Source organism: Mytilus californianus, unplaced genomic scaffold, assembly GCF_021869535.1.
Source record: "Mytilus californianus isolate M0D057914Y unplaced genomic scaffold, xbMytCali1.0.p SCAF_10, whole genome shotgun sequence".
Lineage (NCBI taxonomy): Eukaryota > Metazoa > Mollusca > Bivalvia > Mytilida > Mytilidae > Mytilus > Mytilus californianus.
The window spans coordinates 55,832,130-55,844,242 of NW_026262582.1; positions in this window are offsets into that span (position 1 = coordinate 55,832,130).

Consider the following 12,113-nt stretch of genomic DNA (forward strand, 5'->3'; position numbering starts at 1 on the left):
ACACAAATTTCCGGGTAGATTTCTTGTAAATATAACAAATAAGAGGGAGCTCAGTATTATCAAAATATCCCGGAATTTGTTCTTTAACAGAATAGTCGTTAAAAATACCGGCAATATTTACAAAATCAAAACCTTTATTGACATACTTTATTTTAATAAACTGTTTTTTATGATCTTCAGGACGATCAATTTTGGGAAACAGTTTAGAATAACAATATGCCATTATAATTTGAACGATTTCATACTTAGGACTGCTATATGAAATTGTGTTGCAATCCTCTAAAATTATATTTAACTTATTAACCGGTAATGAACAGAGCTTTGTTAACAGATAATGTCTGCCGTTGTTTTTTGAAATAGAAATTAGGTCCGAAATATTGGTATGATTGGTCCGAAATTTTCTTTGATTGCGATTTGTTCTACGACCATGAGAACGGTTTTTACGAACAGTTTTAGAAACTATATCCAAAATGTAAACAGAATCGGTTCTTGATATATTACCAATTCCCATGATATTATCATTAAGACCGAGAGGGTAGACTGTCTGTAATTTTTTAATCCAATTTAATTCAATTATTTTCCGTGATCGTACAAACTTTGAATGAGATTCACCAGGCTGCTTATTTACTACTTCTAAAGGTTGAACTGCTAAATATTTAATAGGGTGATTGTGCTTCTTAAGGTGTTGATAAATGATACTTTTGAATTTATTGGGTCTTTTAAAACGATACAGATGTTCTTGAGTGCGTTTAGATAAATATCGTCCAGTTTCACCTACGTACTGAATACCGCATCCCGGTTTGTTTCATGTGAGTAAATAAATAATACTGTTTGTTTTTCAAGTTATATCAGTTTCAAAATTTAAAGAAAATGTGCGACCATTAAACGTGGACCTTACCGTATTGTTGGTGGAAAGACGGGGACATGTAAGTCATTTTTTGGCATGACACTTATCGATAGAAGGGTAACCACGATTTTTATTGTTAAAAATGTTGGCGATGGTAGTATTTTTAGATAAGCGATTTTGAAGATTGAGACGTGTAGATACCCTTTGAACGAGTTTAGTATTTAATATTTTTCCATTTCTAAGCTTCATATTTGTTTTTTGTTTGTGAATTATATTAGAAAGGAGCAAAGACTGGCGTCCAGAATATGAACCAGCATACAATGAATTAAATTATGTAAAAATGATAAATCTGTTCGGCTAAAGATGTCAAACGCTATCCGTATTAATTACCCGAAAAAGAAAGGGTATATCAGGGTAGCGACTGACGTCTGACTAAATAGTAGAATGGGGCTGAATATTGAAATACTACTTTTTGATAAATATTCCTAAAGTAATGAACTAGAGAAGTTCTCGCTCGGACACACACTCCATAATCTAGTATATTATAAGAGCATAAACCTAAAGCACGGGGAGGCAATCTACTGTCTCCACACGGCACTAAAGACAAACTATGTATGGAAAAAAAAGAAAAGAGTAGAAAACCAAAGCTATGTCCTGAAAAGGGGAAGTGTAAGCAGTACTTGCTTCTTGCAAGACACACGAATGTCATTTTTCGGGAACAGGGAAAGGAATCTAAGACAAAGGGACAAGATATGTTGTCTATCGGGAGACGGGCAACATATAACGGTCAATCAGTTCAGCACTGTCAAAAAAGACACTGCAAAGACAACAAGTTCTGTTGAGATAAATATACCATACGCATCTCCGATGAGACATTAAGTGTCAAAATGCACATGTGGCGCTGAAAAATGGTGCCGTTAATGTTTCAAGTTCATTAAGGAAACACCTCAACTTTAACATGGCATCTTGAAGCGGAGTAGTCCCTCGTTACTAAATTATCGATGTTTCCTTTTCCTTTGACCTTTAAACCAATAGACTTTTACCCCTCCTAAAATTTAATGTGTACAACAAGTGACCTGAAGATCGGATGAGAAACACAAAATCTAGCGGGCGGACGGACAGTCCATTTACAATGTTCCTTCCGCAAAATTTCCCAAATAGCATTACAAAAACGAAATAATCGTTATTGGCATGTGGAACAATCTGCGTTGACAGACTCGCTTATCTAAATTCTCACATAATCATAAAATTTAAGAGGAAAAAAGGCAGATTACGATGTGACATGATTGCAGTAATTATTTACTTGAACGTTAAAAAATTCAACGTAAAATGTCGTATAAATACATGTAATTAGAATGTTATACACAAGAGATCCTTATAATTCATATTTGTTTCAAATATGTTCTTTAGTCTTTAGTGTAAAATCGACAAATCGAAAGTGTAAACGCAATACAAATCATGAACGATTTTTAATTTTGAGACGACCCCTTAATTTTATCTGTAAACTGTAGGTGTCATTAGTCGGTGTCGAGAGTTGTTGAAAAGGTCTATTAAGAAGGTCATTATTATATATAAACTATCAGCGATATGTCGTTCTATGATTTTGGAGAGACAAGGCAAAACTGCTATTTGTCTATAATTATCACGATTACAAGCATCGCCAATTTTAAAAAATTGTGCAAACTCTTGCAGTTTTAAAAATACTAGGAAACTTACCACATTTGATGCTTAGATTAAATAAATATGTTGAAGATGGTGCAATGACATCACTGCACATACTCAAAATATTTGGTCCAATATCATCTAAACCAGTTTCTTTAGACTTGTTACTTTTTTTTAAATACATTTTAACATCGAAAATACTCATGATTTCACAAATCTGTTGAGCACATCGAAACTTGGACCTTCATCATCATTACATAATCTGTTACCAACTATATATATAGACCTTCAGCAATATTTTTCTGAACATGGTAAGACTGTTCCTACCAAACATAAATCTAGAAATTATACATTTACTTTATTTGCAGCTCAAGGAACAATGTTAGTAACGAAAAATCACTTTATTTACAGTTTTATTAATAACACATAGTACAAATGTATATAGAAACAAAAGCTGACTGTTTATTCTGTGCAGTCGTTGGCAACTAGTCGACAAATTCTCAACCACTGTCCAAAGTCTCGCAAGAGCTTGGATAGGATGAAAAACCGTCATTATAGAATGTTGTAAATCTGTAAGAATATCTAGCGTGATTATTCCTATAGCCGTTTTCATATTTTTGATTTCGAGAGAACATTTTGGTGATTCTTTCCTGTAAGTGAGATTTGTTTCTCTTATAAAGGCGTTAACGCCTCCTATTTGCTCGTGCATCTTTTTTATCATCTTGTTTATATTTAGGATCTTCACAACAATGATATTTAATCTTTTCGAAAATTGAATACGGGGGCATCTCCAACAATACAGATTTTACAGTAGGAAAACCTCTAATAAAAGCATGAATTTCTCTGAATTTTGTTATCAACTCATCATGCTCAGGAGCCGACGAATTATCTGGTGATTTTAATTTTATTAGCCCACCTTCTTTTACCGTCAAATTACATGTCCCCAGCCATAACTTAGTTACAGTACAATACGTGAATGACGATGTAACTCTACTTGCAAAATTCTAAATTGTTTTTTCTGCTATGGCACCTCCTTCAAACCACCAGACAATATCCCTTCTGATGCCCCGAATAACCTTGTTACGGAGAGATCGGGCCTTACTGCACATGTCCGATAAAACAATAAGGGTTTTACGTTATCTAATACCAGAGTCCAATGCGTTTGTATTGTACTCAATCTGACTCCTTAATCTGATAAGATTCATACCAAGAGGCAAATATATTATTTGGTAACGATGTCTTGAAAAGTTTGTCTTTTTCAAAACCACGTGTTAAAAAAAATTATTCAGATCACAGCCTAACTGGAACCCGCTTGTATTTAAGATACACTCAAAGTATACTGTAGTCAGCCGAGAATCAGCTTAATCACAGCTCTGTTAAATGTCTCATTAATTTAAGAGACCTCCACCATTCTTTTTCATAGGGGTACTTTTATGTATTAAGGAGGGGCCTCGGTGGCCGAGTGGTCTAAGTAGTTACTACTGTAATCACTAGCCAGTCAACACTGAGGTTGTGAGTTCGAACCCCGCTCGTGCGGGTGCACTCGACTCCAATCTTAATTGACTAGGATTGTCAGTTTTCCTATCGAAGGTCGGTGGTTTTCTCCGGGCACTCCGGCTTCATCCACCAATAAAAACTGGCCGCCACGAAATAGCCCAAAAGCGGTGCTTAAAAGTGGCGTTAAATCACCAAAAATCAAAATCAAATGTATTAAGGACACAAATAAACACGAATAATGAGTTTTGGTTGCTTGTGTGCTTTGTATCGATCTGATGCGTCAAGCCCTTTTTAACTGATTTTAATAGTGTGTTCTTATGATGTGCTGTTACGCCACGGTTTTGATTTTATATTTTGCTCTCAATAAAAATAACGTCTACTACCCGCATTTACAAGAAATTAGAAAAAGAGTTATTATCAAACCGGACACGGAACGACCCTTTCAAATTCCAGAATGATACAGATACCAGAATGTGAACAAGCAATCCTTATTAATAACTAAAATTAGATATACAACACAACGGACCTTCAGTAGTATGTTGTTATACATGTATCTATTTGACAACATCCCAACAACATTTCTTATAATATAACTCTAGATCGAAGGTAGCTAAGGGTTCGGCCTTAATGCTTTCGCTCTAGGACTTTATAACTACAGGTATACCAGAGACATATAACCGGTTTATACCACCAGTTTAAGTTTATAAGTGTTTTAATCCTGTCTGTTTATATTTATAAATCCATTCCCCAATGTATATTCTCTATGTTAAATAGTGTCAGCTTTTAGGACACTAATCAACAGTTTCGATATAGAGTGACAAGTCTGCTCTTATTACCAGATGCTAACCTTTGACCTTGTCTAGTCCGACTTTCAAAGTACCAGACTATCTAAACAAATATGGGATAACCTATTGTTTAATACAACCAGGATACAAGACAAGACCTTACTGTGTGTCAATAAAAGTTATCAATAGTATTTTATAAAATCAGGAGTGATGTCAAAACTTCGGGTGTTTTAGTAAATTATTTATCTCATCAGTGTCATGCCACATGTATCAAAGCTAAATCTCAGATGTCATATTCTAGATTCTCAGTATGTTTAAGGTCATATGAAACGAGTTTCTTAAAATTATAATTTTAATGAAATTATTGAACAAATGCACATGTATATATACTAAACAAATTCCTCTATGCACAATTTAAAAAAAATTATTACGATTCCAATAATGATAAAGGTGTAACAGGCGGACGGACAAAAAAAAACGTAACACGCCCGACTTACTGATAGTGGTCGATTCAATGGGGACAACAAAATCCAAGCCCGACTTATTAAAAATTTGTGAAATATCCAGAAAACCTTATATTCAAATAATTCAGAATAAGGGTGTAAATTCAAAGTTTAACCAAAGTAGTCTCGTTATGTCCTGAATATGCTTATAAGCAAACAGTCTATAGACCGGTATGACGGAAATACAAACAGTCTATAGGCCGATATGACGGAAATAAATTTCTGCAACTCAAATTTAAATCCCAAATTTCAGAAAACCAAGTATAAAGTATCACATCATGAAAGAAGGCTTTCTTGTGGATCCGGGTAAAAATTTAATAATTTCCTCAAAGGGTAGTAAACAGGGGCAACTTTATTCACAAAAATCAAATCAGGCAAAGGACTATAAGTTTTAGTTATTTGTAATCAAATAATTCAGTAAAAACAATTTTTATTAATGACTGTTAAAAGTTCAAATTCAGAATTAAAAAGTTGTTTTAGCTTGAAAAGTGGTTGATAATTTGTATAACTAGATTTTATATTATTGATTTTTAAAAATATCTTTAAGATGTCTTAAAGTTGAGTTCAGTTTGCAATCTAGAAGAAAATCGTATTCATCATCAAGTTTATAACAAAATTTACATAACCGTTGGTCTCATAATAATAATAATAATAATAAATTCTTTATTTGAAGACGGTAACTCAATTAGAAGTAGTCTAATTTTCATTGAGGCCCTCAAACAAAATACATGTATACAGTTAACATTCATACATTCATACATTAAAATACAATATATATTACTAGTATATACACAATTCAATCATCTGCGGGTATATTTCTAGGTATTATCTATACTATAGACAACAGATACACAAATTACATACCATTCTGCCACTCACAGAACGCCGCTGACCCCTACATCGTAAACATGGCAGACAAATAAAAAACTCAAATGCAAATTCAAATTTGTCGACAGCTGTCGTACGTGATAGAAAGTATTTCACGAACACTTTCTGGATGTCTTTATGCCGTTCACCCTCTTTCGAAGTTTGTAATTGTCATTCATAGATTCGTCCATCATTGCTATCTGCGTATCTGACAGCACTTTCTGGTTGTCTCTAGATTGATTGATTAATTGATTGGTGTTTAACGCCACTTTCAGTACCATTGTGCTATTTCGTGGTAGTTAGTTTTTATTTGTGGAGGAAGCCAGAGTGCCAGGAGAGAACCACCGACCTTCGGTAGGAAAACTGACAATCCTAGTCAATTAAGATTGGAGTCGAGCGCATCTGCCTCGTGCGGGATTCGAACTCACATTCTCAATGTTTACAGGTTAGTGATAAAATAGTTGGACTACTTTTTTCTCTTGATAAAACTTTATTCAAATATGTACAATAAATATTCACCAGACAGTACCTAGTGTCACAAACAAACAGTTACATGTAGTCAATTAGAACAATATCAAAAGCAATTCAACAAAAGTTTAAATATGTTAATTCTATTACATATAAACTAGTATAGTTTAGAATTAATACAAAATTTCTGCATAGTTATATGGAATAATTTTTCTAATAATAAATGTTCTTTTCTCAGATTTAAAAGATAAAAGAAATGGAGAAAGTGTCCATGGGACATTGATGATGCCCCCGCTTGCATATAACGTTATAAAGGGGCATAACTCGAGAACGGTAAAAGTGACGCCACCCAAATTCGAACTTGATCTGTCTTTTGTGGTAGTTAGCATTGTGTATAAGTTTTATAACATTTGGTTGAGGCAAACAAAAGTTAGAGAACGGAAACCAATTTCGGGACGTACATAAATACGTACGGCCGGACATACGGACGGACAAGGGAAACACTTTATGCCCCCTCCGGTGACGGCGGTGGCATAAAAAGTGAGAGATGTATTTTTCTTATCTTCTACTTAGATCACTCGGCCACCGAAGTCCCCTAAACCCTTTAGACGTGTATCCAATAACTTCTTCAAGTTGTTCAACAGCTGGTCCTGTGTAGATTGCACGGTATTCTGTACTTTTGTCTGAATTACTTGCTGCAAACTGGCTTCCATTATTTTACTCGGTCGAACGATGGCAAGAAAGCGAAGCTACCACTCAAACCCACCTTAAATATGACAACAAATCAGCCACCTGATTGGACAGTTCAACATCGGCCTACCGAAAATCAACGATTGCATCCGAAAATACAACATTTTCCCGCTATACTGATACAAACACGGGAAAATATCAATCTTCCCATTTCAACTTCGAGGTTATGGTAACTTATCAGAAATTTAGAGATTAATTGTCTGGTTTTAAAATTTGATTCGTTTAATAAGAAGTCCTCTATTTTTATTTCAGATTTTATTTGACTATGATATCTCTTTAAACTTCATCGCTCCATCATTAATTAAGGTTCGTCAAAAGAAATTGATAAATATGGCCATATTAACATCACAAAATTTACCCCGCGTACAGGCAATCCGGTGCATATACAAAAGATGTAAGGCATGGCTGGACCTAGATATATAAAAGTTAAAAACTTTCTCAACGCAGCAGATTGCAAAATATACAAACAACTGGGTTTCATTTGATACGGTCCACTCAATTAAGCAATTAAAATCATCTATTGTTTGTAGAAATCTATTCTATTGTCCATGTCAATCAATACAATTCACTACACTTATTATATAAGTGGAACTTCTAAAACATCTTTCCCAACTTAGTTTATTTTGTCACCTTCTGCAGGAACGATAAAAAATGCACAGCAAAATCCAGTTAAGTGTTTAATATTTTGAAACTTAATATCTTAGATGACGACGGATATGTTCCGATTGTTGTAACCCAATCCCGTCCTCCTTTCCTCGAATATGACTTACTGAATTAAGACTAATCACAGGGTTTGTACTTGCATGAGCAACACGACGGGTGCCACATGTGGAGCAGGATCTGCTAACCCTTCCGGAACACCTGAGATCACCCCAGGTTTTTGGTGGGGTTCGTGTTGCTCAGTCTTTGCATGGTTTTCTATGTTGTGTTTTGTGTACTGTTTGCCTTTTTGTAGTTTTTCGTTTCTTGCCATGGCTTTGTCAGTTTGTTTTCGACTTATGCGTTTGAGTATCCAGCTGGTATCTTTCGTCTCTCTTTTAAAATGCATTTAAACTTTCTTTATATATATTTTATATTTATATATATATCTTAAAATATTTTTAAGTGCACAGGCATTTCTGTACTCAAAGAGTAAAAGTTTTGGTGTAAATGCAAAAACATTTAAAACTCAGCTTATTATAATTTACTCAATTAAGTAGTGAACTGCTTTCTAAATATACTGCGCCTTAAAGCGTAAATATTCATAGTTTTTGCTTTAAAATTTCAATGCAAACCCTGATCAGAACTATATAAAAATAAGGAGATGTGGTATGATTGCCAATGAGACAATTATCCATCAAAGTTAAAATGAAGTGGATGTAAGCAATTATAGGCAACCGTACGGCCTTCGACAATGAGAAAAACCCATACCGTATAGTCGGCTATAAAAGGCCCCGACATGAAAAATATGAAACAATTTAATTGAGAAAACTAACGGCCTAATTTATAACAAAACAATTTACGATAAACAAATATGACAGACATGAACCAACGACAACCACTGACTTACAGGCTCCTGACTTAGGACATGCACATAAAGAATGTGGCAAGGTTAAACATGTTTGTGAGCGCTCAACCCTCCCCTAACCTGGAACAGTGGTGTAACAGCACAACATAAGAACAAACTATAAAAATCAGTTGAAAAAGGCTTAACTCATCCGATCGATACAAAGCAGAAAAACATCAAACAAAAACACAGACCGGACGTGGCAGGGTATTTATCCATCCCTCATCCCTAACAACAAAAAGGACACTAAGTACAGATCTGAGAGTACTCGCAGTTACTGACAGCTAGTTCAAAGCCAATAACAACTAATAAAAAAAATCATGTATCTAAGACTAAAATATCAATCAGTACACATCCAACATCCAATGGATTTAGTGGAAAGACATCATTAATAGTCAGAGCGGAAAACATGACCTTGTGCAATGCCAAAATATAGGTATCGACAGATTGTAGTACCGTGAAAGACCATATGTGTAATATTTAGTATGGTTTTAATTTACTGATAACAAAATCAGACAACAAAAATATATATCAAATCGGAGGGTTTTTTTTTTTTTACTAAAACACTGAATGTAACACAAGAATTGAGTGAGATTCCTCACAGAGACCACTTTAAAAAATATCGCACATGGTCCACATATGTGAAAATCTGAGCTGGGAATGATTTCTAGAAGACAATCACTGCACGAGAAAAATTTCTCCGGGAACTTAATCAAGCAGTCCCTTTCTGTTGAGAAGGAGGAAATATTGTAATTGCTAATTGGTTTGTTGCGTCATCCAGATTTATCAATGAAAAATTATCAAAGTAATGAAATTATAAACTAAATATTTGAGCAAAATAAATAAATAATACTTAAATAAATTAAGCAAATCTAATCTAAGCGACTTACAAACGTTACAGTATTGCATTGTTATATGTTTTAACTGTCTGTATCATACAATCTTCAACAACTGATTATAGATGCCACAAGGGTAACAAAAGATTCTAGTACACTGATTGATCATATTTATGTCAATAATCCAAATATGGTAACGGAATCACATGTGTGTAGATATGCAATAAGTGACAATTATCCTATTAACAAGGAAAGAAGGAAAAAGAATACACACAGTACAATTTCTTACAGAAATTTCAAAAATTTCAACCAAAATGAATTTTATCAGACCTGCAAACTACTCCTTTTTATAAAATTGAATTTGATGAAAAATTCTCTGACTGTCTTCAATTGTTTTATGATATGCTGAACAAAGCTTTAGATAATCATGCTCTTGTTGTTAAAAAGAGTTAAAAGGGACAGACAGCCTGAATGGTATAACAGTGAAATCATTTGCGTTAGGAAAATGAGCGATAAGTATAATGCACTTGGTTTATGGAGAGAGTATAGATTTTGGAGAAATAAAACTAAACAAATCATAGATAACTCAAAACTGAATTATTACAAAGATGTGGTAAAGGACTCCAATGACCTTAACATTTTATGGAAATGTCTTCACAGTCTGAACCCAAAAGTTAAAAATACACCATATGAGTTGGCCACAGAGGATGACAAAACAACTAAAAGTAAAACATCAATAGCAGATATTTTTAAAAACTTTTTTCACTTCTTGTGCTGAAAAACTTAAGAGAGCAAGGAAGTTATACACCTGTAAACAAAGCAGATTTCAGTAATCTTGGTAAATTTGTTTAAAATAACTTACATAAACATGAAATACCACCAGTGATCATGAATGAGCTATTTACTGCGTTAACAAAACTTGCTATAAACAAAACATCTGGTATGATAACATTGGATAAAAAATCATCAGATTAAGTGCCCCTTTTATTGCATCACCTCTCACATATATATTTAACAGAATGATAGAATGTTTTCCTCTTATATACCTTAATTATAACACATGGTACTTATAATGGACGTACTTCAGCGCGGTGTACTTAACTCGTATATTTAAGAAATGTCACCCGGTCGCGAACTTTCGTTATATTTTGATATTGCTGTTGTCTATCCCACTGAAACTTGTTATCTCGTAAATCTACATTGAATTATCTACAAAATGGTTTATAACACGCCTATTTCTATTATCGGAATTATTCGTAATAGGCCTCACAGTGAATGATTAATTATTCACTGTGAGATTTATATTTCCATAGGTCTGTGAGAAGACGAAATAATTACGGTTGACATACTTGGAAGGCATATCACGAATGATTCCGATAATAGAAATAGTGGGACAGACAACCACAAAATCGAAATAAACGAAAGTTCGCGACCGGGTCACATTCTTAAATATACAAGTTAAGTACTTTGTGTTATATTAAGGTATATAGGAAAAACAAATTTCAGAGACAAGTGCATGTGATACTGGTATATATCCTTCTTTACTGAAGAATGCTAAGGTAACACCAGTCTACAAGGATGGTGACAAGCTTTTAGCAACAAATTACAGACCTACATCTGTTCTTCCAACTTTATCAAAATTAATAGAAAGGCATGTTTCTAATAACATGTACAAGTACTTATCAAGTACTTTTCCAATGGGAAGTTTGAAGTTCTCATCGGAACTTTAAAGTTCCCATGGGAAAACTGGAATACATGGGAATTTAACTTTTCCTATGGGAACAATTTTTCTTCCTATGGGAATATTTTTTCTTCCCATGGGAACAAATTTTCTTCCCATATTTTACGATGGGAACATTTTTTCCTTTTGAATGTTTTTTCTCCAAGAAAAATACAGGATTTATGTTAAATTATTGCAGTAAGCAGGTTTTCTACAAGATATCAATATGGTTTTGTATCGAAAGTTGCACTCAGCATGCAACTTCCAAAAAACTCTGATTATCCAGTAAAATATGAAGCAATGATAAGTAAGTTTTTAAATTAAGCTCTGCGTGTGTGTTGTGATAACAAAATATTATTTTGCAATATTTATGTACACTTTGATTCTTTCGTTTACCGCAAATTTTATTTAACTGTTAAACAAACATAAATTTTATATAATTTTAAATGCTGACTGCATTATTAGCACTATATGTATTAAAGGCATTATTGTGTCATGGAAGGATTTTAAAAACATTACTTGCCGTCAATTGACCTGTATAAAATTTCCTATCAAAACCTCTGACAAAATATATGTCACCAACATTATTTGAAAATAAAAATGAATAAGAGGAGATAAAGGTATAAATCAAC